The sequence below is a fragment of the Perca fluviatilis genome, chromosome 8 (genome assembly GCF_010015445.1).
Source record: "Perca fluviatilis chromosome 8, GENO_Pfluv_1.0, whole genome shotgun sequence".
Classification (NCBI taxonomy): Eukaryota; Metazoa; Chordata; class Actinopteri; order Perciformes; family Percidae; genus Perca; species Perca fluviatilis.
The window spans coordinates 41,813,982-41,838,430 of record NC_053119.1 but is presented as its reverse complement, the minus strand read 5'-3'; the positions used below and the strand labels follow the sequence as shown (position 1 = coordinate 41,838,430).

The 24,449-nt window shown below is 40.1% G+C and overlaps 1 protein-coding gene across 4 annotated transcripts in view; it reads left to right on the top strand.

The window, feature by feature from the left end:
• kiaa0513 (KIAA0513 ortholog) overlaps nt 1-24,449 on the top strand; it is a 55,968-nt gene that overhangs the window by 6,277 nt on the left and 25,242 nt on the right. The window lies entirely within an intron of this gene.

The following is a 24,449-nucleotide window of genomic DNA, read 5'->3' as shown; positions in this document are numbered from 1 at the left end:
GGGGCGTCGTACGGACACCCCCACCGAACCCCACTTCTGGAGAAACCTTCGCGAGCAGCACCCCCATGTCCTCTTCTGACTCCTCACCTGCCGAAACCTCGTTCTGCTGCACGCCATCTCTCACACTCTGTCCCAGAGGTGGTTCCACAGACCCAAGCCTTACCACAGGGCCTGAGCTCCATCCGATGTACATTACTGGGGGCCAAGGACCCATCCACCGGAGCCACAGTGTACACCCCTTGGGGGTTTCGGCCGAGACAGCACTTGGTAGGGAACTGGCAACCATACGTCCTGAATCTTATGCCGACCCTTAAAGGTGCGATTCTGCCTATAGACTAACTGACCCTCCTGCAAAGCACTCTGCCGAGATGAAGGCCCATGGCTTTGTCTACGTGTATCCGCATGCAGGGTCATTTGCCTCCGCGCATGATTGTGAGCGGTCTTTAATTGCTGCTGGTGTATATGGATCCAATCATCGGTCGTCCCTCCAAACTCCTCTTCTCCTACTCCCAATAAAACATCCACTGGCAGGTTGGGGGACCTGCCAAACATCAGGAAATATGGGGTGTAGCCAGTACTGGCATGTTTGAGGGTGTTGGAAACGAAACCACCTCCGGCAAGTGCTCCACCCATCTCCTCTTTTTTTTCTGGGGGCAGCGTCCTCAATAGATCGTGAAGGGTGCGATTAAAACGCTCGCACTGACCATTCCCCTGGGGGTGATATGGGGTGGTGCGGCTCCGGCTCATTCCATACACCTTGCACAGATTCTTTATCATTTCTGCTTCAAAACACCGCCCTTGATCCGAGTGAATTCTTTGAGGAACTCCGTACTTCTGAATCCACTCCCTCACCAAGACCCTTGCCACCGTCACAGCCTTCTGATCTCGGGTGGGCACGGCCACTGTGAACTTGGAGAATACATCGGTGAACAGAAGTACATTTTCACGACCATCGCTAGATGGCTCTAATACTGTAAAATCCATGGCCAGCACCTCCAATGGCCGAGCGGCCAGCAAACTTCCCCATTCCGTCACCACTTTCGGCAGTGGGGCCTTAGCCACAATACAGCGCTCGCATCTCCGCCAGTACTCCTCAATCTCCGCGTGCATCCCTGGCCAGTAGCATCTGGCCCGAACCAGCTGGAATGTCCTCTCAACGCCTTGATGTCCATGACTATCGTGCATATGGCGCAGGACTTCAGCACGCAAACTGTGGGGCAGCAACAGCTGTTTCAAACGTCCCCTTCTCGAGTCCAGTAGCTCCCGATACAGTACCCCAGCCTCCTCCGTAATAGTCTCCCACTGCCGAAGGAGCTCCAATGTTTTCCTGCCCTCCGTTACACGTTCTGCCCGGGTGGGTTTCTGCCCTCGCCTCCAATATTTCAGAAACGCCACGAACACTGCATCAGCCTGCTGTTTGGAAGCCAAAAAGTCACTAGAATACATTGGGAAGCTTGATGAGGCCCCCATAGTATTCATTGCAGCTGTGAACTGGCCTCCTACCCCGGCTGCCAAAGTAGTTTTCACCTGCTCGATGGTTTGACAAACCCCTGGGCCATCGTCCTTCACATACTGCCTTGACAACCCATCAGCGTTTGCATTCTGTTTCCCAGGCCGGTAGCGCAGCTCAAAATTAAACTGAGCTAGCTCCGCCACCCACCTTTGCTCCACGGCTCCCAACCTGGCGGTCGCCAGATGACTCAGTGGATTATTGTCCGTGAAAACAGTGAATCGCCGTCCCAGCAGATAGTCATGGAACTTATCTGTAACGGCCCACTTAAGGGCCAGTAGCTCCAATTTCATAGCACTGTAGTTATCCATATTCCTCTCAGAGCGCCGCAACCCTCGGCTTGCATAGGCCACCGGCCTCCGGCCCCCCTCCCCATCCTGCGACAAAACCGCCCCCAACCCTTGATGGCTAGCGTCAATCTCCACATAGAAAGGCTTCGTGAAATCCGCATAGGCCAGCACCGGAGCTGAGGTGAGCCGCCTTTTTAGTACATGGAACGCACTCTCACATTCCAAACTCCACAACTGCTTAAAGGGGACCCCCCTAGACCTGGCACCCAGGCCCTTGTGGGAACCCATAGCCGAGAGAGCGTGGAGAGGGGCGGCAATTCGCGAAAAGTTTTCCACAAACCTCCGGTAATATCCCGCAAAGCCCAGGAAAGACAGAAGCTCTGCAAAATTAGCAGGGCACCTCCACTCGGCCACCGCCCGAATTTTCTCTGGATCGGTTGCTACACCCTCGGCCGAGATAACATGGCCCAAAAGTGGCACCTCAGGTTGGAACAGCGAACATTTGCTCCACTTCACCTTCAGGCCGTGCTCCCGAAACCTGGAGAGCACCATCCGCAGGCGAGTCAGGTGCTGACTAAACGATGTGGAAAACACCACCACGTCATCCAGGTACAGCAACAAAGACTGGAAATGCTCGTCACCAAATATCCGCTCCATGAGTCGCTGAAAGGTCCCAGGTGCATTGCAAAGACCAAACGGCATTCGATTAAATTCAAACAAGCCGAATGGTGTGCAAAATGCAGTCTTCTGCCGGTCATTCTCTGCTACCACCACCTGGTTGTAACCGCTCGCCAAGTCCAGCGTTGAAAACCACTGAGCACCTCCCAGTGCATCCAATGACTCTTCAATCCTGGGCAGAGGGTACGCATCCTTCCGGGTCTTGGTGTTGAGTTGCCGGTAGTCTACACACATCCTCAAAGTCCCGTCCTTCTTCCGCACAATTACCAGAGGCGAGGAGTAAGGGCTGCAACTCTCCCTAATCACTCCCTGCTGTAAAAGCTGCATTATATGTGCCTTAACCTCCTCATACTGACTTGGGGGAAGTCTGCGATAGCGCTGTTTAACTGGGGCATTATCTAACAGTGGAATCTCATGCTGTATAACCTCGGTGCAGCCCAACTCACTATCACTTCTAGCAAATACATCAGCATTCTCCTCCAGCAACTCCGTCACCTGGGCTAACTGATGTTCATCCAAATAAGCACTACTGAATTCAAAAGGAAACCTAGGTGACTCTGCCGAAGGCTGCACCAAGGTGGCCTCTTGCATATGGACAGACACTTCCACCTCCTGCGGCCCTACCTCCTGAAATGTCACTGGACTTACACCCCCAGCCACTACATCTGCTACACTTATACGGGCCAGGCGGGTGCGTGGTTCTAAGCATACATCTGTATGGCCAACATTAACAACAGGGACTATCAGCTCTCCTCCCTGCATCCACACATATGAGGTAGACACTAGCAAGTTATGGGGTAGCAACCCTTCCTCAACTTCTAATGCTTCTACTACTACTGATTGACCATGGGGGCAATTACCCTGAAATCCAGGGCTGAAACAAGGCACATCGCCCGGCGGGTACTACAACAGTTGAAGAGGCTAACACTTTAGCAAACCCCCCCCGTAGTAACAGATGAAGGTGGAGTACATGAAAGACCAGGGGGACAGGAAGAACACTCTTTGCATTTCTTTATTATATTCATCCCAATTATGCCCGGCACCATTCTCCTTCTTTCCCGTGTGACCTCATCAGGGGAGTCTTTCACTACCAGGAGCCCACACTGGGGGTACACCACCCCTGCAATTTCCACATTGAGTCTCAAATACCCCACATATGGTAACGGTGTCCCATGAGCCCCTTTCAAACTAAGCCACCCACAAGCCTTCAGAGCAGCCTCATCCATCTCCGAGAAATGTTGCTGAAAGAAACTTTCAGTGAGCACTGACACATTAGACCCAGTATCCCACAAACAGGCTAATGGTACCCCACCCACCACAGCCTGTATTACAGGAACCGGACCCACCAGTGCCTCGGCTAACTCGGCATGATCACCCAGTACCTCCTCTGAGCCCATTTGCCTCCCTTCCGTAGTTTGGCTCTCCACTACAGAGGGAGAAAGTTTCCCTGCTGTCCCTGGTTAACCTCTCCTCCTACTGCTGCTGCACTAACAGCCCCCCTACCCTCAGCGCTAACTATTGGTGCTGGCATCCCCCTACACATCCTAGCTAGATGCCCCACACCCTGGCACCGAAAACAAATAGGTCTACCTGCGGCGTCAAACCTGGGCTCCTGTCTTATGGCCCGAGGCCTCCCCCCCATCTGTACCTGAAGCTGTGCTACTTCTTTGGCTAGAGCCTCCATTTTTTCATCCTGTCTCCTCATAGCCTGCCTCAGCTCCAGTACTATGGGGTCCGGCCGAGCCACAGCCCCTACAGCTGAACACTCTGCTGACGCCTCACAGGTATATGCAGCTCTCCCCCTAACATCATCATCCGCCAACAGGATAGCCTCCCCACATAATTTCTTCATGCTAAGGGAGGAATCCTGACGAAGCAGCTTTTTAAGCTCTCTACGTAACGTTACATCTCTCACATTTTCTGCAAACTGATGTTTAATGGACTCCTCTCCACACAATTGATCACCCCCTTGCCGCAGCGCTCACCTCTGCCGCAAGGGCGCAGTAAAGAATGGGAATACTCTCTCAACCCCTCCCCTCCCTCTGTTTCCTGTCAAAGAAACGTTTTTGTGCTCTAACCAAAGAAGGTGGGCGACCATAGGCCTCTTCCAGCACCGCTAACATTAACTCGGGATTTCTCCTCACCTCTGTTACAGAATGCTTGATCTCCTGCTGAGCCTCTCCTTCCAAATGATCATAAATATAAGCCGCTTTCTCTTTGTCTTTATACCTATGATAACTAACCGAGTTCTCTAGCTCATCAATCCAATCACTAAAAGCTAATGAACCAGGCTTGCCCGAAAACATCACAATTCTTCTCTCCTTTGGCAAATACACAATCTCCAAAGAAGATGGGGAGGGTACAGAGAAGGAGGATGGTGCAGCAGACGCTTCAACAGGTGAATCACTGGTTTGCATATCAGGTTTTATAGTCTCATGCAACTGTGCAGCCAAATGTTCATTCTGCGTACGCAATCTGTCCATCTCTGCCTTTTCACTTGACAGCCTCTCCTTTAACGCCTGAACCTCGTCCTCCAAATCCTGCCGCGACATGGCGAGCCCACTAAGGAAAGCCGACAGCAAGCGTCCCGCGCTGATCTGGCCAATGCCTTCCCCTATGCCACTGTTTCTACAAATACCACACAACACTGTATCCCACCAGCCAACAATTGATCACCCTGCTCGCAGCGCCAAATGTAATGCGTGTGCAGGTTATATTAAGATAAATGCCCACAAACCGTTTCAACAGTAAGCGAGGATTTTATTCAATTCACAATAAGTTGTCCTAGTTGGCGATACAGGTGAGAACTTGTAATCACCTCAAAACAGTGGCATAAGTCTTAACACTGTGCCCCGGTCTAAAATCAGCCACTCTAAACGATAGACTAGCCTCACCACATCCGCGCACCTTCACACATTGATAAAACCGGAGTACCCAAGAGGAAGACACTGCTCCACGCTGCCAGGTAATCAGTGTCCAACAAACATTACCCTCCAGCTGAGTTTGACGCTCCCTTATGCCGTCATCAGCAGCGTGCCCGGCTACCGTGCGCGTAACCACACCTGTAGCGGCAGCGCCTCACATTTAGTTGGAGGCTACTGTGCTCCTAGTGAAGAAAGTTAGTCTGGATCCTTGGGTCTTTTCTGATCTTAATGAAGTAGTTTTGACAGAGGGAAACTGCAGGACAGGATACCTAGATGCAGGCAGATGTTGAACTACAGAAGGGGAAAGGACTGAGACAATAAAGACATTGTTTAAAAAAAAAAAGGTTTTGGTGCCTAAACATAACCAAACTATGATCCATTTCACAAGGTTCCCTGTGGTTTTACTGAGTAATGTCAAGATGTCTTCTGTGAAAAAGTCTGTACTTTGATAGGTACAGTGATACCAGAGCAATGGTCAAAAGTACAAAAATAGGACTCAAGTTATAATAAACCAGAATGATCCTTTGAAATTGTAATGTTGTAGTTGTACTTAACCTATTTAAAGCTACATTGTGTAAGAATTTCTCCCATCTAGCGGTGAAATTGTATATGACAACCAACTGAATAGTATTTTCTAGCCCCCCCATTCCGAGCGCAAGGTTGTAAGGCAATGTTTACAGCGTAGGCTACATATTTTTCTCCGTGAGCAGAGTCGGAGATCAGTTGATGTGACGGAGGTGCAAGGGAAAGCTTAAGGAAGAGGGAAAGGTAAAGACCTCGGTGAGACCTCCTAGGCAAAGAAAAACTAAAGAGACCCTCTCCAAAGATGAAGAGGAGAGAGTGGAAGGCCTTCAAAGACAAAGGAGAGAAGCAACGGAGGTTTGTGTTTTTAATATATTTCTCTGAGCAGTATGAACAATGTCAATGAAACCGGAATGATCTCTTAGTATCTCCATCGTTCACACAGCTGTTCTAGCTGTAACCTAGTCTGATGTGAGTTGTCTGCCAGGGAAATCACGACGCTATGCACAACCATGCTATAGTTAGCCAAGCAACTATAAAACTTTGAATTTACACAAATAAGCAGAATTACCTGTCGAGAAGAAAGCAGACAACCTCGGTTCCCCTTGTAAAATCCTTGCTCCTCATTCAGCTCTTTCGTCTTTGAAAAGCCACTCCAATTTGAACTTTGGTCTTCTTGCTTTGCCTGTCGCGTTGTCGTTTTAATTCTCTTTTTAACTTCCTTAGCGACTCCGTTACATGTCCTAGAGAATAGGCGTGATCCTCCATTTTCAACAGGCTTTCAAATCTGCCGGCAGTCGCGAGTAATCTCCCGGCTGGCATTCGTCACGGTCATTAGTGCCACTGAGTGTAAAAGCGCAAAAGGTGGAGGTATGTTGGCTAATGTATTTTAAAGATGGAGGTATGTCCCTCTTTGGCTAATGTATTTTAAAGATGGAGGTATGTCCCTCTTTGGCTAATGTATTTTAAAGGTGGAGGTATGTCCCTCTTTGGCTAATGTATTATAAAGATGGAGGTATGTCCCTCTTTGGCTAATGTATTTTAAAGATGGAGGTATGTCTCTCTTTGGTTAATGTATATTAAAGATGGAGGTATGTCTCTCTTTGGTTAATGTATTTTAAAGATGGAGGTATGTCCCTCTTTGGTTAATGTATTATAAAGATGGAGGTATGTCCCTCTTTGGTTAATGTATTATAAAGATGGAGGTATGTTCCTCTTTGGTTAATGTATTATAAAGATGGAGGTATGTCCCTCTTTGGTTAATGTATTATAAAGATGGAGGTATGTCTCTCTTTGGTTAATGTATATTAAAGGTGGAGGTATGTCCCTCTTTGGCTAATGTATTATAAAGATGGAGGTATGTCCCTCTTTGGCTAATGTATTTTAAAGATGGAGGTATGTCCCTCTTTGGCTAATGTATTTTAAAGATGGAGGTATGTCCGTCTTTGGTTAATGTATTATAAAGATGGAGGTATGTCTCTCTTTGGTTAATGTATTATAAAGATGGAGGTATGTCTCTCTTTGGTTAATGTATATTAAAGATGGGGGTATGTCTCTCTTTGGTTAATGTATATTAAAGATGGAGGTATGTCTCTCTTTGGTTAATGTATATTAAAGATGGAGGTATGTCCCTCTTTGGTTAATGTATTATAAAGATGGAGGTATGTCCCTCTTTGGTTAATGTATATTAAAGATGGAGGTATGTCTCCCTTTGGTTAATGTATTATAAAGATGGAGGTATGTCCCTCTTTGGCTAATGTATTTTAAAGATGGAGGTATGTCCCTCTTTGGCTAATGTATTTTAAAGATGGAGGTATGTCCCTCTTTGGCTAATGTATTTTAAAGGTGGAGGTATGTCCCTCTTTGGCTAATGTATTATAAAGATGGAGGTATGTCCCTCTTTGGTTAATGTATTATAAAGATGGAGTGTTCTCTTTGGTTAATGTATTATAAAGATGGAGGTATGTCCCTCTTTGGTTAATGTATTATAAAGACGGAGGTATGTCTCTCTTTGGCTAATGTATTATAAAGATGGAGGTATGTCTCTCTTTGGTTAATGTATTATAAAGATGGAGGTATGTCTCTCTTTGGTTAATGTATATTAAAGATGGAGGTATGTCTCTCTTTGGTTAATGAATATTAAAGATGGAGGTATGTCTCTCTTTGGTTAATGTATATTAAAGATGGAGGTATGTCCCTCTTTGGTTAATGTATTATAAAGATGGAGGTATGTCCCTCTTTGGTTAATGTATGTTAAAGATGGAGGTATGTCTCTCTTTGGTTAATGTATTATAAAGATGGAGGTATGTCCCTCTTTGGCTAATGTATTTTAAAGATGGAGGTATGTCCCTCTTTGGCTAATGTATTTTAAAGGTGGAGGTATGTCCCTCTTTGGCTAATGTATTATAAAGATGGAGGTATGTCCCTCTTTGGTTAATGTATTATAAAGATGGAGGTATGTCTCTCTTTGGTTAATGTATTATAAAGATGGAGGTATGTCCCTCTTTGGTTAATGTATTATAAAGATGGAGGTATGTCTCTCTTTGGTTAATGTATTATAAAGATGGAGGTATGTCCCTCTTTGGTTAATGTATTATAAAGATGGAGGTATGTCTCTCTTTGGCTAATGTATTATAAAGATGGAGGTATGTCCCTCTTTGGTTAATGTATTATAAAGATGGAGGTATGTCTCTCTTTGGTTAATGTATTATAAAGATGGAGGTATGTCTCTCTTTGGTTAATGTATATTAAAGATGGAGGTATGTCTCTCTTTGGTTAATGTATATTAAAGATGGAGGTATGTCTCTCTTTGGTTAATGTATTTTAAAGATGGAGGTATGTCCCTCTTTGGTTAATGTATTATAAAGATGGAGGTATGTCCCTCTTTGGTTAATGTATTATAAAGATGGAGGTATGTCTCTCTTTGGTTAATGTATTATAAAGATGGAGGTATGTCTCTCTTTGGCTAATGTATTATAAAGATGGAGGTATGTCCCTCTTTGGTTAATGTATTATAAAGATGGAGGTATGTCTCTCTTTGGTTAATGTATTATAAAGATGGAGGTATGTCTCTCTTTGGTTAATGTATATTAAAGATGGAGGTATGTCTCTCTTTGGTTAATGTATATTAAAGATGGAGGTATGTCTCTCTTTGGTTAATGTATATTAAAGATGGAGGTATTTCTCTCTTTGGTTAATGTATTTTAAAGATGGAGGTATGTCCTCTTTGTTTAATGTATTATAAAGATGGAGGTATGTCCCTCTTTGGTTAATGTATTATTAAAGATGGAGGTATGTCTCTCTTTGGTTAATGTATATTAAAGATGGAGGTATGTCCCTCTTTGGTTAATGTATTATAAAGATGGAGGTATGTCCCTCTTTGGCTAATGTATTTTAAAGATGGAGGTATGTCCCTCTTTGGCTAATGTATTTTAAAGATGGAGGTATGTCCCTCTTTGGCTAATGTATTTTAAAGATGGAGGTATGTCCCTCTTTGGCTAATGTATTATAAAGATGGAGGTATGTCCCTCTTTGGTTAATGTATTATAAAGATGGAGGTATGTCTCTCTTTGGTTAATGTATTATAAAGATGGAGGTATGTCCCTCTTTGGTTAATGTATTATAAAGATGGAGGTATGTCTCTCTTTGGCTAATGTATTATAAAGATGGAGGTATGTCTCTCTTTGGTTAATGTATTATAAAGATGGAGGTATGTCTCTCTTTGGTTAATGTATATTAAAGATGGAGGTATGTCTCTCTTTGGTTAATGAATATTAAAGATGGAGGTATGTCTCTCTTTGGTTAATGTGTATTAAAGATGGAGGTATGTCCCTCTTTGGTTAATGTATTATAAAGATGGAGGTATGTCCCTCTTTGGTTAATGTATGTTAAAATAGGAGGTATGTCTCTCTTTGGTTAATGTATTATAAAGATGGAGGTATGTCCCTCTTTGGCTAATGTATTTTAAAGATGGAGGTATGTCCCTCTTTGGCTAATGTATTTTAAAGATGGAGGTATGTCCCTCTTTGGCTAATGTATTATAAAGATGGAGGTATGTCCCTCTTTGGTTAATGTATTATAAAGATGGAGGTATGTCTCTCTTTGGTTAATGTATTATAAAGATGGAGGTATGTCCCTCTTTGGTTAATGTATTATAAAGATGGAGGTATGTCTCTCTTTGGTTAATGTATTATAAAGATGGAGGTATGTCCCTCTTTGGTTAATGTATTATAAAGACGGAGGTATGTCTCTCTTTGGCTAATGTATTATAAAGATGGAGGTATGTCCGTCTTTGGTTAATGTATTATAAAGATGGAGGTATGTCTCTCTTTGGTTAATGTATTATAAAGATGGAGGTATGTCTCTCTTTGGTTAATGTATATTAAAGATGGAGGTATGTCTCTCTTTGGTTAATGTATATTAAAGATGGAGGTATGTCTCTCTTTGGTTAATGTATTTTAAAGATGGAGGTATGTCCCTCTTTGGTTAATGTATTATAAAGATGGAGGTATGTCCCTCTTTGGTTAATGTATTATAAAGATGGAGGTATGTCCCTCTTTGGTTTAAGTATTTATAAAGATGGAGGTATGTCTCTCTTTGGCTAATGTATTATAAAGATGGAGGTATGTCCGTCTTTGGTTAATGTATTATAAAGATGGAGGTATGTCTCTCTTTGGTTAATGTATTATAAAGATGGAGGTATGTCTCTCTTTGGTTAATGTATATTAAAGATGGAGGTATGTCTCTCTTTGGTTAATGTATATTAAAGATGGAGGTATGTCTCTCTTTGGTTAATGTATATTAAAGATGGAGGTATGTCTCTCTTTGGTTAATGTATTTTAAAGATGGAGGTATGTCCCTCTTTGGTTAATGTATTATAAAGATGGAGGTATGTCCCTCTTTGGTTAATGTATTATAAAGATGGAGGTATGTCTCTCTTTGGTTAATGTATATTAAAGATGGAGGTATGTCCCTCTTTGGTTAATGTATTATAAAGATGGAGGTATGTCCCTCTTTGGCTAATGTATTTTAAAGATGGAGGTATGTCCCTCTTTGGCTAATGTATTTTAAAGGTGGAGGTATGTCCCTCTTTGGCTAATGTATTATAAAGATGGAGGTATGTCCCTCTTTGGTTAATGTATTATAAAGATGGAGGTATGTCTCTCTTTGGTTAATGTATTATAAAGATGGAGGTATGTCCCTCTTTGGTTAATGTATTATAAAGACGGAGGTATGTCTCTCTCTTTGGCTAATGTATTATAAAGATGGAGGTATGTCTCTCTTTGGTTAATGTATATATTAAAGATGGAGGTATGTCTCTCTTTGGTTAATGTATATTAAAGATGGAGGTATGTCCCTCTTTGGTTAATGTATTATAAAGATGGAGGTATGTCCCTCTTTGGTTAATGTATATTAAAGATGGAGGTATGTCTCTCTTTGGTTAATGTATTATAAAGATGGAGGTATGTCCCTCTTTGGCTAATGTATTTTAAAGATGGAGGTATGTCCCTCTTTGGCTAATGTATTTTAAAGGTGGAGGTATGTCCCTCTTTGGCTAATGTATTATAAAGATGGAGGTATGTCCCTCTTTGGTTAATGTATTATAAAGATGGAGGTATGTCTCTCTTTGGTTAATGTATTATAAAGATGGAGGTATGTCCCTCTTTGGTTAATGTATTATAAAGACGGAGGTATGTCTCTCTTTGGCTAATGTATTATAAAGATGGAGGTATGTCCGTCTTTGGTTAATGTATTATAAAGATGGAGGTATGTCTCTCTTTGGTTAATGTATTATAAAGATGGAGGTATGTCTCTCTTTGGTTAATGTATATTAAAGATGGAGGTATGTCTCTCTTTGGTTAATGTATATTAAAGATGGAGGTATGTCTCTCTTTGGTTAATGTATTTTAAAGATGGAGGTATGTCCCTCTTTGGTTAATGTATTTTAAAGATGGAGGTATGTCCCCTTTGCTAATGGCTATAAAGATGGAGGTATGTCCCCTCTTTAAGTTAATGTATTATAAAGATGGAGGTATGTCTCTTTACAATGGCTATAAAGATGGAGGTATTGCCCTCTTTGGCTAATGTATTATAAAGAGAGGTATGTCCGCCTTGTCAATGTATTATAGATGGAGGTATGTCTCTTTGGTTAATGTAATATAAAGATGGAGGTATGTTCCCTTTGGTTAATGTATATTAAAGATGGAGGTATGTTCCTCTTTGGTTAATGTATTTTAAAGATAGGTATGTCCCCTTTGGTTAACAATTATAGATGGAGGTGGGCGTCCCTTGGTTAATGTATTATAAAGATGAGGTATGTCTCTTGTTAATGTATTATAAAGATGGAGGTATGTCTCTTTGGCTAATGTATTATAAAGATGGAGGTATGTCCGCTTTGCTAATGTATTATAAAGATGGAGGTATGCCTCTTGGTTAATACTGTAATATAAAGATGGAGGTATGTCTCTCTTTATATTAATGTATATTAAAGATGGAGGTGGCTAAGTCTCTTGGCTTACATTAAAGATGAGGTATGTCTCTTTGGTTAACAATGTATTTTAAAGATGGAGGTATGTCCCTCTTGGTTAATGTATACAAAGAGCGGAGGTATGTCCCTTGGTTAATGTATTATGCAAGATGGAGGGTGTCCTCTTTGGTTAATGTATTATAAAGATGAGGTGCGTCCCTCTTGGTTAATGTATTATAAAGATGGAGGTGTATGTCCCTCTTTGGTTAATGTATATTAAAAGATGGAGGTATGTCTCTCTTTGGTTACGTATATTAAAGGTGGAGGTATGTCCCTCTTTGGCTACGTATTATAAAGATGGAGTATGTCCCCTTTTGGCTAATGTATTTTAAAGATGGAGGTATGTCCCTCTTTGGCTAATGTATTATAAAGATGGAGGTATGTCCCTCTTTGGTTAATGTATTATAAAGATGGAGGTATGTCTCTCTTTGGTTAATGTATATTAAAGATGGAGGTATGTCCCTCTTTGGCTAATGTATTATAAAGATGGAGGTATGTCCCTCTTTGGCTAATGTATTTTAAAGATGGAGGTATGTCCCTCTTTGGCTAATGTATTTTAAAGATGGAGGTATGTCCGTCTTTGGTTAATGTATTATAAAGATGGAGGTATGTCTCTCTTGGGTTAATGTATTATAAAGATGGAGGTATGTCTCTCTTTGGTTAATGTATATTAAAGATGGGGGTATGTCTCTCTTTGGTTAATGTATATTAAAGATGGAGGTATGTCTCTCTTTGGTTAATGTATATTAAAGATGGAGGTATGTCCCTCTTTGGTTAATGTATTATAAAGATGGAGGTATGTCCCTCTTTGGTTAATGTATATTAAAGATGGAGGTATGTCTCCCTTTGGTTAATGTATTATAAAGATGGAGGTATGTCCCTCTTTGGCTAATGTATTTTAAAGATGGAGGTATGTCCCTCTTTGGCTAATGTATTTTAAAGGTGGAGGTATGTCCCTCTTTGGCTAATGTATTATAAAGATGGAGGTATGTCCCTCTTTGGTTAATGTATTATAAAGATGGAGGTATGTCTCTCTTTGGTTAATGTATTATAAAGATGGAGGTATGTCCCTCTTTGGTTAATGTATTATAAAGACGGAGGTATGTCTCTCTTTGGCTAATGTATTATAAAGATGGAGGTATGTCCGTCTTTGGTTAATGTATTATAAAGATGGAGGTATGTCTCTCTTTGGTTAATGTATTATAAAGATGGAGGTGTCTGTCTTTGTGTTAATGTATATTAAAGATGGAGGTATGTCTCTCTTTGGTTAATGAATATTAAAGATGGAGGTATGTCTCTCTTTGGTTAATGTATATTAAAGATGGAGGTATGTCCCTCTTTGGTTAATGTATTATAAAGATGGAGGTATGTCCCTCTTTGGTTAATGTATGTTAAAGATGGAGGTATGTCTCTCTTTGGTTAATGTATTATAAAGATGGAGGTATGTCCCTCTTTGGCTAATGTATTTTAAAGGTGGAGGTATGTCCCTCTTTGGCTAATGTATTATAAAGATGGAGGTATGTCCCTCTTTGGTTAATGTATTATAAAGATGGAGGTATGTCTCTCTTTGGTTAATGTATTATAAAGATGGAGGTATGTCCCTCTTTGGTTAATGTATTATAACGATGGAGGTATGTCTCTCTTTGGTTAATGTATTATAAAGATGGAGGTATGTCCCTCTTTGGTTAATGTATTATAAAGACGGGGTATGTCTCTCTTTGGCTAATGTATTATAAAGATGGAGGTATGTCCGCCTCTGGTGTTTTAATGTATTATAAAGATGGAGGTATGTCTCTCTTTGGTTAATGTATTATAAAGATGGAGGTATGTCTCTCTTTGGTTAATGTATATTAAAGATGGAGGTATGTCTCTCTTTGGTTAATGTATATTAAAGATGGAGGTATGTCTCTCTTTGGTTAATGTATTTTAAAGATGGAGGTATGTCCCTCTTTGGTTAATGTATTATAAAGATGGAGGTATGTCCCTCTTTGGTTAATGTATTATAAAGATGGAGGTATGTCTCTCTTTGGTTAATGTATTATAAAGATGGAGGTATGTCTCTCTTTGGCTAATGTATTATAAAGATGGAGGTATGTCCGTCTTTGGTTAATGTATTATAAAGATGGAGGTATGTCTCTCTTTGGTTAATGTATTATAAAGATGGAGGTATGTCTCTCTTTGGTTAATGTATATTAAAGATGGAGGTATGTCTCTCTTTGGTTAATGTATATTAAAGATGGAGGTATTTCTCTCTTTGGTTAATGTATTTTAAAGATGGAGGTATGTCCCTCTTTGGTTAATGTATTATAAAGATGGAGGTATGTCCCTCTTTGGTTAATGTATTATAAAGATGGAGGTATGTCTCTCTTTGGTTAATGTATATTAAAGATGGAGGTATGTCCCTCTTTGGTTAATGTATTATAAAGATGGAGGTATGTCTCTCTTTGGTTAATGTATTATAAAGATGGAGGTATGTCCCTCTTTGGTTAATGTATATTAAAGATGGAGGTATGTCTCTCTTTGGTTAATGTATTATAAAGATGGAGGTATGTCTCTCTTTGGTTAATGTATTATAAAGATGGAGGTATGTCCCTCTTTGGTTAATGTATATTAAAGATGGAGGTATGTCTCTCTTTGGTTAATGTATTATAAAGATGGAGGTATGTCCCTCTTTGGCTAATGTATTTTAAAGATGGAGGTATGTCCCTCTTTGGCTAATGTATTTTAAAGGTGGAGGTATGTCCCTCTTTGGCTAATGTATTATAAAGATGGAGGTATGTCCCTCTTTGGTTAATGTATTATAAAGATGGAGGTATGTCTCTCTTTGGTTAATGTATTATAAAGATGGAGGTATGTCCCTCTTTGGTTAATGTATTATAAAGACGGAGGTATGTCTCTCTTTGGCTAATGTATTATAAAGATGGAGGTATGTCTCTCTTTGGTTAATGTATATTAAAGATGGAGGTATGTCTCTCTTTGGTTAATGTATATTAAAGATGGAGGTATGTCCCTCTTTGGTTAATGTATTATAAAGATGGAGGTATGTCCCTCTTTGGTTAATGTATATTAAAGATGGAGGTATGTCTCTCTTTGGTTAATGTATTATAAAGATGGAGGTATGTCCCTCTTTGGCTAATGTATTTTAAAGATGGAGGTATGTCCCTCTTTGGCTAATGTATTTTAAAGGTGGAGGTATGTCCCTCTTTGGCTAATGTATTATAAAGATGGAGGTATGTCCCTCTTTGGTTAATGTATTATAAAGATGGAGGTATGTCTCTCTTTGGTTAATGTATTATAAAGATGGAGGTATGTCCCTCTTTGGTTAATGTATTATAAAGACGGAGGTATGTCTCTCTTTGGCTAATGTATTATAAAGATGGAGGTATGTCCGTCTTTGGTTAATGTATTATAAAGATGGAGGTATGCCTCTCTTTGGTTAATGTATTATAAAGATGGAGGTATGTCTCTCTTTGGTTAATGTATATTAAAGATGGAGGTATGTCTCTCTTTGGTTAATGTATATTAAAGATGGAGGTATGTCTCTCTTTGGTTAATGTATTTTAAAGATGGAGGTATGTCCCTCTTTGGTTAATGTATTATAAAGATGGAGGTATGTCCCTCTTTGGTTAATGTATTATAAAGATGGAGGTATGTCTCTCTTTGGTTAATGTATTATAAAGATGGAGGTATGTCTCTCTTTGGCCAATGTATTATAAAGATGGAGGTATGTCCGTCCTTTGTTTAATGTATTATAAAGATGGAGGTATGTCTCTCTTTGGTTAATGTATTATAAAGATGGAGGTATGTCTCTCTTTGGTTAATGTATATTAAAGATGGAGGTATGTCTCTCTTTGGTTAATGTATTTTAAAGATGGAGGTATGTCCCTCTTTGGTTAATGTATTATAAAGATGGAGGTATGTCCCTCTTTGGTTAATGTATTATAAAGATGGAGGTATGTCTCTCTTTGGTTAATGTATTATAAAGATGGAGGTATGTCTCTCTTTGGCTAATGTATTATAAAGATGGAGGTATGTCCGTCTTTGGTTAATGTATTATAAAGATGGAGGTATGTCTCTCTTTGGTTAATGTATTATAAAGATGGAGGTATGTCTCTCTTTGGTTAATGTATATTAAAGATGGAGGTATGTCTCTCTTTGGTTAATGTATATTAAAGATGGAGGTATGTCTCTCTTTGGTTAATGTATTTTAAAGATGGAGGTATGTCCCTCTTTGGTTAATGTATATTAAAGATGGAGGTATGTCCCTCTTTGGTTAATGTATTATAAAGATGGAGGTATGTCCCTCTTTGGTTAATGTATTATAAAGATGGAGGTATGTCCCTCTTTGGTTAATGTATTATAAAGATGGAGGTATGTCCCTCTTTGGTTAATGTATATTAAAGATGGAGGTATGTCTCTCTTTGGTTAATGTATATTAAAGGTGGAGGTATGTCCCTCTTTGGCTAATGTATTATAAAGATGGAGGTATGTCCCTCTTTGGCTAATGTATTTTAAAGATGGAGGTATGTCCCTCTTTGGCTAATGTATTTTAAAGATGGAGGTATGTCCCTCTTTGGTTAATGTATATTAAAGATGGAGGTATGTCCCTCTTTGGCTAATGTATTTTAAAGATGGAGGTATGTCCCTCTTTGGCTAATGTATTTTAAAGATGGAGGTATGTCCGTCTTTGGTTAATGTATTATAAAGATGGAGGTATGTCTCTCTTTGGTTAATGTATTATAAAGATGGAGGTATGTCTCTCTTTGGTTAATGTATATTAAAGATGGAGGTATGTCTCTCTTTGGTTAATGTATATTAAAGATGGAGGTATGTCTCTCTTTGGTTAATGTATATTAAAGATGGAGGTATGTCCCTCTTTGGTTAATGTATTATAAAGATGGAGGTATGTCTCTCTTTGGTTAATGTATATTAAAGATGGAGGTATGTCTCTCTTTGGTTAATGTATTTTAAAGATGGAGGTATGTCCCTCTTTGGTTAATGTATTATAAAGATGGGGGTATGTCTCTCTTTGGTTAATGTATATTAAAGATGGAGGTATGTCTCTCTTTGGTTAATGTATTTTAAAGATGGAGGTATGTCCCTCTTTGGTTAATGTATTATAAAGATGGAGGTATGTCCCTCTTTGGTTAATGTATTATAAAGATGGAGGTATGTCTCTCTTTGGTTAATGTATTATAAAGATGGAGGTATGTCTCTCTTTGGTTAATGTATTATAAAGATGGAGGTATGTCTCTCTTTGGTTAATGTATATTAAAGATGGAGGTATGTCCCTCTTTGGTTAATGTATTGTAAAGATGGAGGTATGTCCCTCTTTGGTTAATGTATTATAAAGATGGAGGTATGTCCCTCTTTGGTTAATGTATTATAAAGATGGAGGTATGTCCCTCTTTGGTTAATGTATATTAAAGATGGAGGTATGTCTCTCTTTGGTTAATGTATTATAAAGATGGAGGTATGTCCCTCTTTGGTTAATGTATTATAAAGATGGAGGTATGTCTCTCTTTGGTTAATGTATATTAAAGATGGAGGTATGTCCCTCTTTGGTTAATGTATTATAAAGATGGAGGTATGTCCCTCTTTGGTTAATGTATTATAAAGATGGAGGTGCAACATGGCTGCCGCCATTCGAGCGAGTCGCTCGTATGTATTCTGAATGATTCTGAATGTCAGATACTACGCGTACGAGAATACTTTGATTAGTTGGTGGAAGTAATTACACATGAATGAGCACATATTGGTGAAAGAATAAAGGGGGTTTTGCTAAGAATCAACTCAAAACATTACACAATGGAGCTTTAAGCATAAAATTTGATGCTACTTACTTCAGAGTGACATTGTACGTTTTACTCCCCTAAAATGTACATCCTTTGCAGATTGATATGGTAAGTATATATATATATATATATATATATGTGTTTTTCTATAACAATGCATTCATATATATATATATATATATATATATATATATATATATATATATATATATATATATATATGAATGCATTGTTATAGAAAACAACATACAATATATAACGTAGTTCAAATTAATCTCAACCAGATGCTACAAAAAATGCTGCTTACAATGTATCAATAATAAAAATCCAATAACGTGATTTTCTTAATGATATAACAGTGCACAATGAGTAGGCTACTTTTACTTTTGATATGTTTAGTTCTTTGCTGTACCTTTTTATGTATGTGAAAGACATTTAATTTTTAATAAAAAAAAAAATTTAATCCAGGACTTTTTTTGTACTGAGTACTTTTCAATATGGTATTGAAATGTTCTTAAAACCCCTCCCACAACTCTGACCTGCTGATGTGTCAGTCATCAGGTGCTGTTTAGCCAGACAGTGTTCAAAACCATAGAACTTTATTTTGAAATCAAGTGGAGATTCTAAAGTTTCCAAAGATGCCACATATGTCAGCTGAACATTGTGAATTTTGTGTATAAAATGACACAACAAGTAAGAGTTGAAAAAGTGGTTAGAGAATATTTATATTTATAATACTGTCAGACGGTGTGCAATGGGATTATAACAACCTTAAAATCACTTACATGGAAGCGAAGGTTCAAATCACATGTTGTTAAGAGGAGGACTGGGCTTGTTTCCAGCAGTGGAGCATAATGAGCCAAAGTATCAAAAGTGGGAAGACAAAGAATGTACTCACTGCTTTTGTTTTGGTGACTCAGACATCCCAGTAGACCCAATAATGGGGATACTGAGCAACTTACCCTCTCAAATCACACAAGGAAGTTAAAGGATTGTGGGTCAGGGAAGTCCCAAGTTGGATATAAGTTCCCACCTCCATCAGGCTGAGCTTTGTTCAGGAATGCTTGAGAGGGCACTTTGGTTAATGGACTAGTGGCCTGAGAAGGGGACTTTGAAAGCACCTTGTCCCTATGCTGAATTGATATTCTATAATACTGTATCTGACACGAAAGAAAAGCTGATTTATTATTTTGCATTTGCCGCATGTGGCTCATTAAGCCGGAGTAACAGAGATGGAGTGTTGAGGGTGACAACACCTCGCTCATATCTTGCTCAACTGATGTTTTTGCGGAAAAGTGTGGTGAATAATATTTCCTGGGGGTGGGAGAGGCACGGGGGCACGTTGCGTAACAGCGCTGGCTTCCATGTGTGAATCATGCTAAATGCAGCATACTGGAGATGAGAAAAGAGCGCAGGACGGGTCTTGTGATGCTGTTGTGTTGCACAGCTGATAGCAACAAGCAGAGATCCTCTCCACCAAATCACTCAAGCTTTTCAGTATCTTTTCAGTATACTCTTATGATAGTGTACTCTGTGTTTGTGTGGGGTTGGGTTGTCACTGTGTGTGTTGGAGGAAGGGTGTTTAGTGGGAGCTCCCCTTCTTGCTCATGGAAGCAGAAATACTGCAGCCTTTGCTGTCTGTGTGAAGGAACGCTGATTTACTGAGGTAGGTGTGTGTGTGTGTGTGTGTGTGTGTGTGTGTGTGTGTGTGTGTGTGTGTGTGTGTGTGTGTGTGTGTGTGTGTGTGAGAGGACAGGACACATTAATCACGCCAAACGACGTCACTGGCCGGCAGGTGATTGTACCGCTGTCATCCATCCTCAGCAGGGAATCATGACTTACTAAGGGGCTCTGCCGCCTGCTCAGCAACACAACACACAACTGGAAAATCCTCCTGCTTCCCTGATATCACCGTTGAGGCAACATTTTTGCCTTCCCTAAAAATGTTTTAAAAATAACCCTGTGAGTTATGTAAAAAAAACAACGGTAAAGCATGTGGGCTCCGAAAGGACTCCATGGTGCCTTCAGGTGCATCTTGTTAACTTATGGTGCACTCAATTGCTCATTGAGAAACTCAAACTCTTGTTTTTGGATTTTAAATGTAAGTCAAGTGGCTGCTGTAATCCCTATGGGATAATTAGGTACACTATCTATTTATCTATATGATTGGCGGTTTAAAAAGTAATACGTTTACAAGGCCCACTCTGTAGCTATATACACATACAGTTTAATTCAATTTCAATTCAATTTTATTTATAGTATCATATCATAACAAGAGTTATCTCGAGACACTTTACAGATAGAGTAGGTCTAGACCACACTCTATAAATTCCAAAACCCCAACAATTACAGTAATTCCCTCAAGAGCAAGCATTAGCAGTGGCTATTGCGACAGTGGCGAGGAGAAACTCCCTTTTAGGAAGAAACCTCGGTGGACCCAGACCCTTGATAGGTGGTGTCTGACGGGGCCGGTTGGGGGTGTGATGAACAGTGGCACATAATAGTCACATTAAAGATAATGGAACAGTGACTTCGAAGGTCATCGTGGAAGTTCATGTCCTAGCAGGGCACATCCTGTCATACTGAGTAGTGCAGTCTCCTATACCGGATCCTGACTACTCTGTGCATATGAACATCACAGCAGAGCGTTGCGGGATGTAATGTGGCACTGCAGAGCATGGGTGGATGCGGCGGATGCAGCAGGATGCAGCAGGACGCGGCCGGGAATTGCAGAGAATCGCAGAGCAAAGCTCTGCGGAGAAGAAACAAAAGGACTCCGGGGAGTAAACTCCCCAGAGCTAGGTTAGTAACAAGCATTTCTGGGACAGGATGCATACAAAAGGAAACAAATGAAAAAAAGAGAGGAGAGAGCAGCTCAGTGTGTCGTAGGAAGGAAGGAACTTCCTCGGCAGTCTAGATTTATGATAGCATAACTAAGAGAGGCAGGTTAGCTTAGAGAGAGGTGCCGGATCGGGCTTGAACTCTCCCCTGCCGGATCGGGTTGTACTGGCCCGCCTCCCTCTACTCTCGCTATATTATTGATTATATGATAAATAAAACTGATGACTACGAAGAGAAGCAGATGGGCCGGTTAGGCAGACGCTGCAACTCCTCACTCCTTAACTATAAGCTTTATCAAAGAGGAGGGTTTTCAGTTTACTCTTAAATGTGGTGACGGTGTCTGCCCCTCGAACCCAAAGTGGGAGCTGGTTCCACAGGAGCGGAGCCTGGTAACTGAAGGCTCTGGCCCCCTGTCTACTTTTAGAGACTCTAGGAACCACAAGTAGCTCCGCATTCTGGGAGCGTAGTGCTCTAATAGGACAATAAGGTACTAGGAGCTCTTCTAGGTATGATGGTGCTTGACCATTTAGAGCTTTGTAGGTCAGGAGGAGGATTTTAAATTCGATCCTAGATTTCACAGGAAGCCAATGCAGAGAAGCTAATACAGGAGAAATATGATCTCTTCTCTTAGTTTTCGTCAGAACACGCGCTGCAGCATTCTGGATTAGCTGGAGAGTCTTAAGGGACTTATTTGAGCAACCTGATAATAAGGAATTACAGTAGTCTAGCCTAGAAGTAACGAATGCATGGACTAGTTTTTCAGCATCGTTTTGAGACAGGATATTCCTAGTTTTGACAATGTTACGAAGATGGAAAAAGGATGTTCTCGAGGTTTGTTTTAAGTGGGCGTTGAAGGATATATCCTGATCAAAAATAACTCCTAAATTTCTGACAGTAGTGCTGGAGGCCAGGGCAATACCATCCAGAGTAGCTATGTCTTTAGATAATGAAGTTCGGAGGTGCTTTGGTCCCATCACAATAACTTCAGTTTTGTTTGAGTTTAACATCAGGAAATTGTGGGTCATCCAGGATTTTATATCTTTAATACACGCTTGAAGTTTAGCTAACTGACCACTTTCGTCTGGCTTAATTGACAGATATAATTGGTCGTCGGCTGCGTAACAGTGAAAGTTAATTGAGTGTTTCCTAATAATATTACCTAGAGGAAGCATATATAAGGAAAATAGAATTGGTCCAAGCACTGAGCCTTGAGGAACGCCATGGCTAACTTTAGCGTACTTGGAGGGTTTATCGTTAATGTTAACAAATTGGGATCGCTTAGAGAAATAGGACTTAAACCAGCTTAGTGCGTTTCCTTTAATGCCCACTAAGTGTTCCAGTCTCTGTAACAGGATGGTATGGTTAATAGTGTCGAATACAGCACTAAGATTAGCAGTTAGAAGGTCGTTAGTAATTTTCACCAGTGCCGTCTCTGTGCTATGATGCATTCTAAATCCTGACTGGAAGCCTTCAAATAGATTGTTCCTATGTAGAAAGTCGCATAGTTGGTTAGCGACTACCTTCTCAAGGATTTTGGAGAGAAAGGGAAGGTTAGATATAGGTCTATAGTTGGCTAAGACTTCAGGATCGAGGGTAGGTTTTTTCAGAATAGGTTTTATCACTGCTATTTTAAATGACTGTGGTACATGACCTGTTAATAAAGACAAATTGATCGTGTTTAGTATTGTGGTGTTGACCACAGGTAGTGCTTCTTTAAGTAGCCTCCTTGAAATAGGGTCTAAGAGACAGGTAGTTGGCTTGGCTGAACCTTTAACATTAATTGTTGAAGGTCCATAGGATAAAAGCAGCATAAGTATGTATCAGGTCTTATCGTTCTCTCCAGTCCTCCTGTGCCCAATGGTGAGCTGTTAGAAGTTGAGGGCGAAAGGTGATACATTTTATCTCTAATTGTTATAATTTTATCATTAAAGAAGCTCATGAAGTCATCACTACTCAGTGCTAGAGGAATAGAAGGCTCACTAGAGCTGTGGCTATCTGTCAGCCTGGCTACAGTGCTGAAAAGAAACCTTGGGTTGTTCTTATTTTCTTCTATTAGTGAAGAGTAATAGTCTGATCTGGCAATTCTGAGGGCCTTCCTATAGGTTTTGAGACTTTCTTGCCAATCTACACGAGATTCTTCCAGTTTAGTGGAACGCCATTTACTTTCAAGTTTTCGTGAGATTTGTTTTAATTTGCGAGTTTGGGAGTTATACCAAGGTGCTAGTTTCCTTTGCTTCATCGTCTTCTTTTTGAGAGGAGCGACCGAGTCTAAAGTTGTCCGTAGGCAGGTCGTAGCAGCGTCTACGAAATTATTAAGTTGGGAGGGACTAAAATTAACATAAAGGTCCTCCTGTTATATTAAGGCACGACATTGAGTTAAGTGCTGTTGGAATATCTTCCTTAAATTTAGTTATAGCAGTGTCAGATAGGCATCTAGTGTAGAAACTTTTATTTAATTTCTTATGGTCTGGTAATAGGAATTCGAAAGTTATTAAAAAATTATCTGATAATAAAGGATTCTGCAGTATACTATTAAATCTTCAATTTTGATTCCATATTCTAGCTCAAGGTCGAGGGTGTGGTTAAAATTTAAACAAATAATTTTGACTAACCACCAAAGTATGGTAGTTATTCATTTTGTATAGAGACTTCATAAGAGAGCTTCAGAAATGCTCAGAAAAATGTAGCTTGTGTGAATTCTACCGCACTACCTGATCAAAAATAAAGCTAAGCTACTGAAAAGCTTTTTTTATTCAAAAAACAGCAACGCTACAGACAAATGTAGTTAACCTAGTAACGCCCCTACTTGTAGCACTGCTACTGCCCAACACTGGAAATCTCTTATGTTACATTAAAAAAAACTGTTCCCATCATGAATAATGTGTTCATGTAGGTAAGAAGCTATGTAAGAAAATGTTTTCTGGGCATTTAAAATAGATTTACAAACAGCATAATGTTGCTTTTCATCAAGGGAGGTAACAATCTCATTAGCAACAGTAGTTGCAGCAGTTACAATAAGCAGGTCTAAAGCCTGACTGTTGTGGCTGAAGAAGCCTACATAACATTTCCTCCAGAATGACACAGTTGTGAGGTGACCAGAAATTTTAGGATTTAAGAAAAGAAAAAGAGGCAATGAGATAATTTGCTTATATCATGTCTTCATTTTGATTAGGGCTGAAACTAACGATTATTTTCATAGTTGATTAATCTGTTGATTATTTTCTCGATTATTCGATTAGTTGTTTGGTGGAATGTGGATCAGTGTTTCCCAAAAGCCCAAGATGACGTCCTCAAATGTCGTGTTTTGTCCACAACTCAAAGATATTCAGTTTCCTGTCCCAGAGGAGAGAAGACACTAGAACA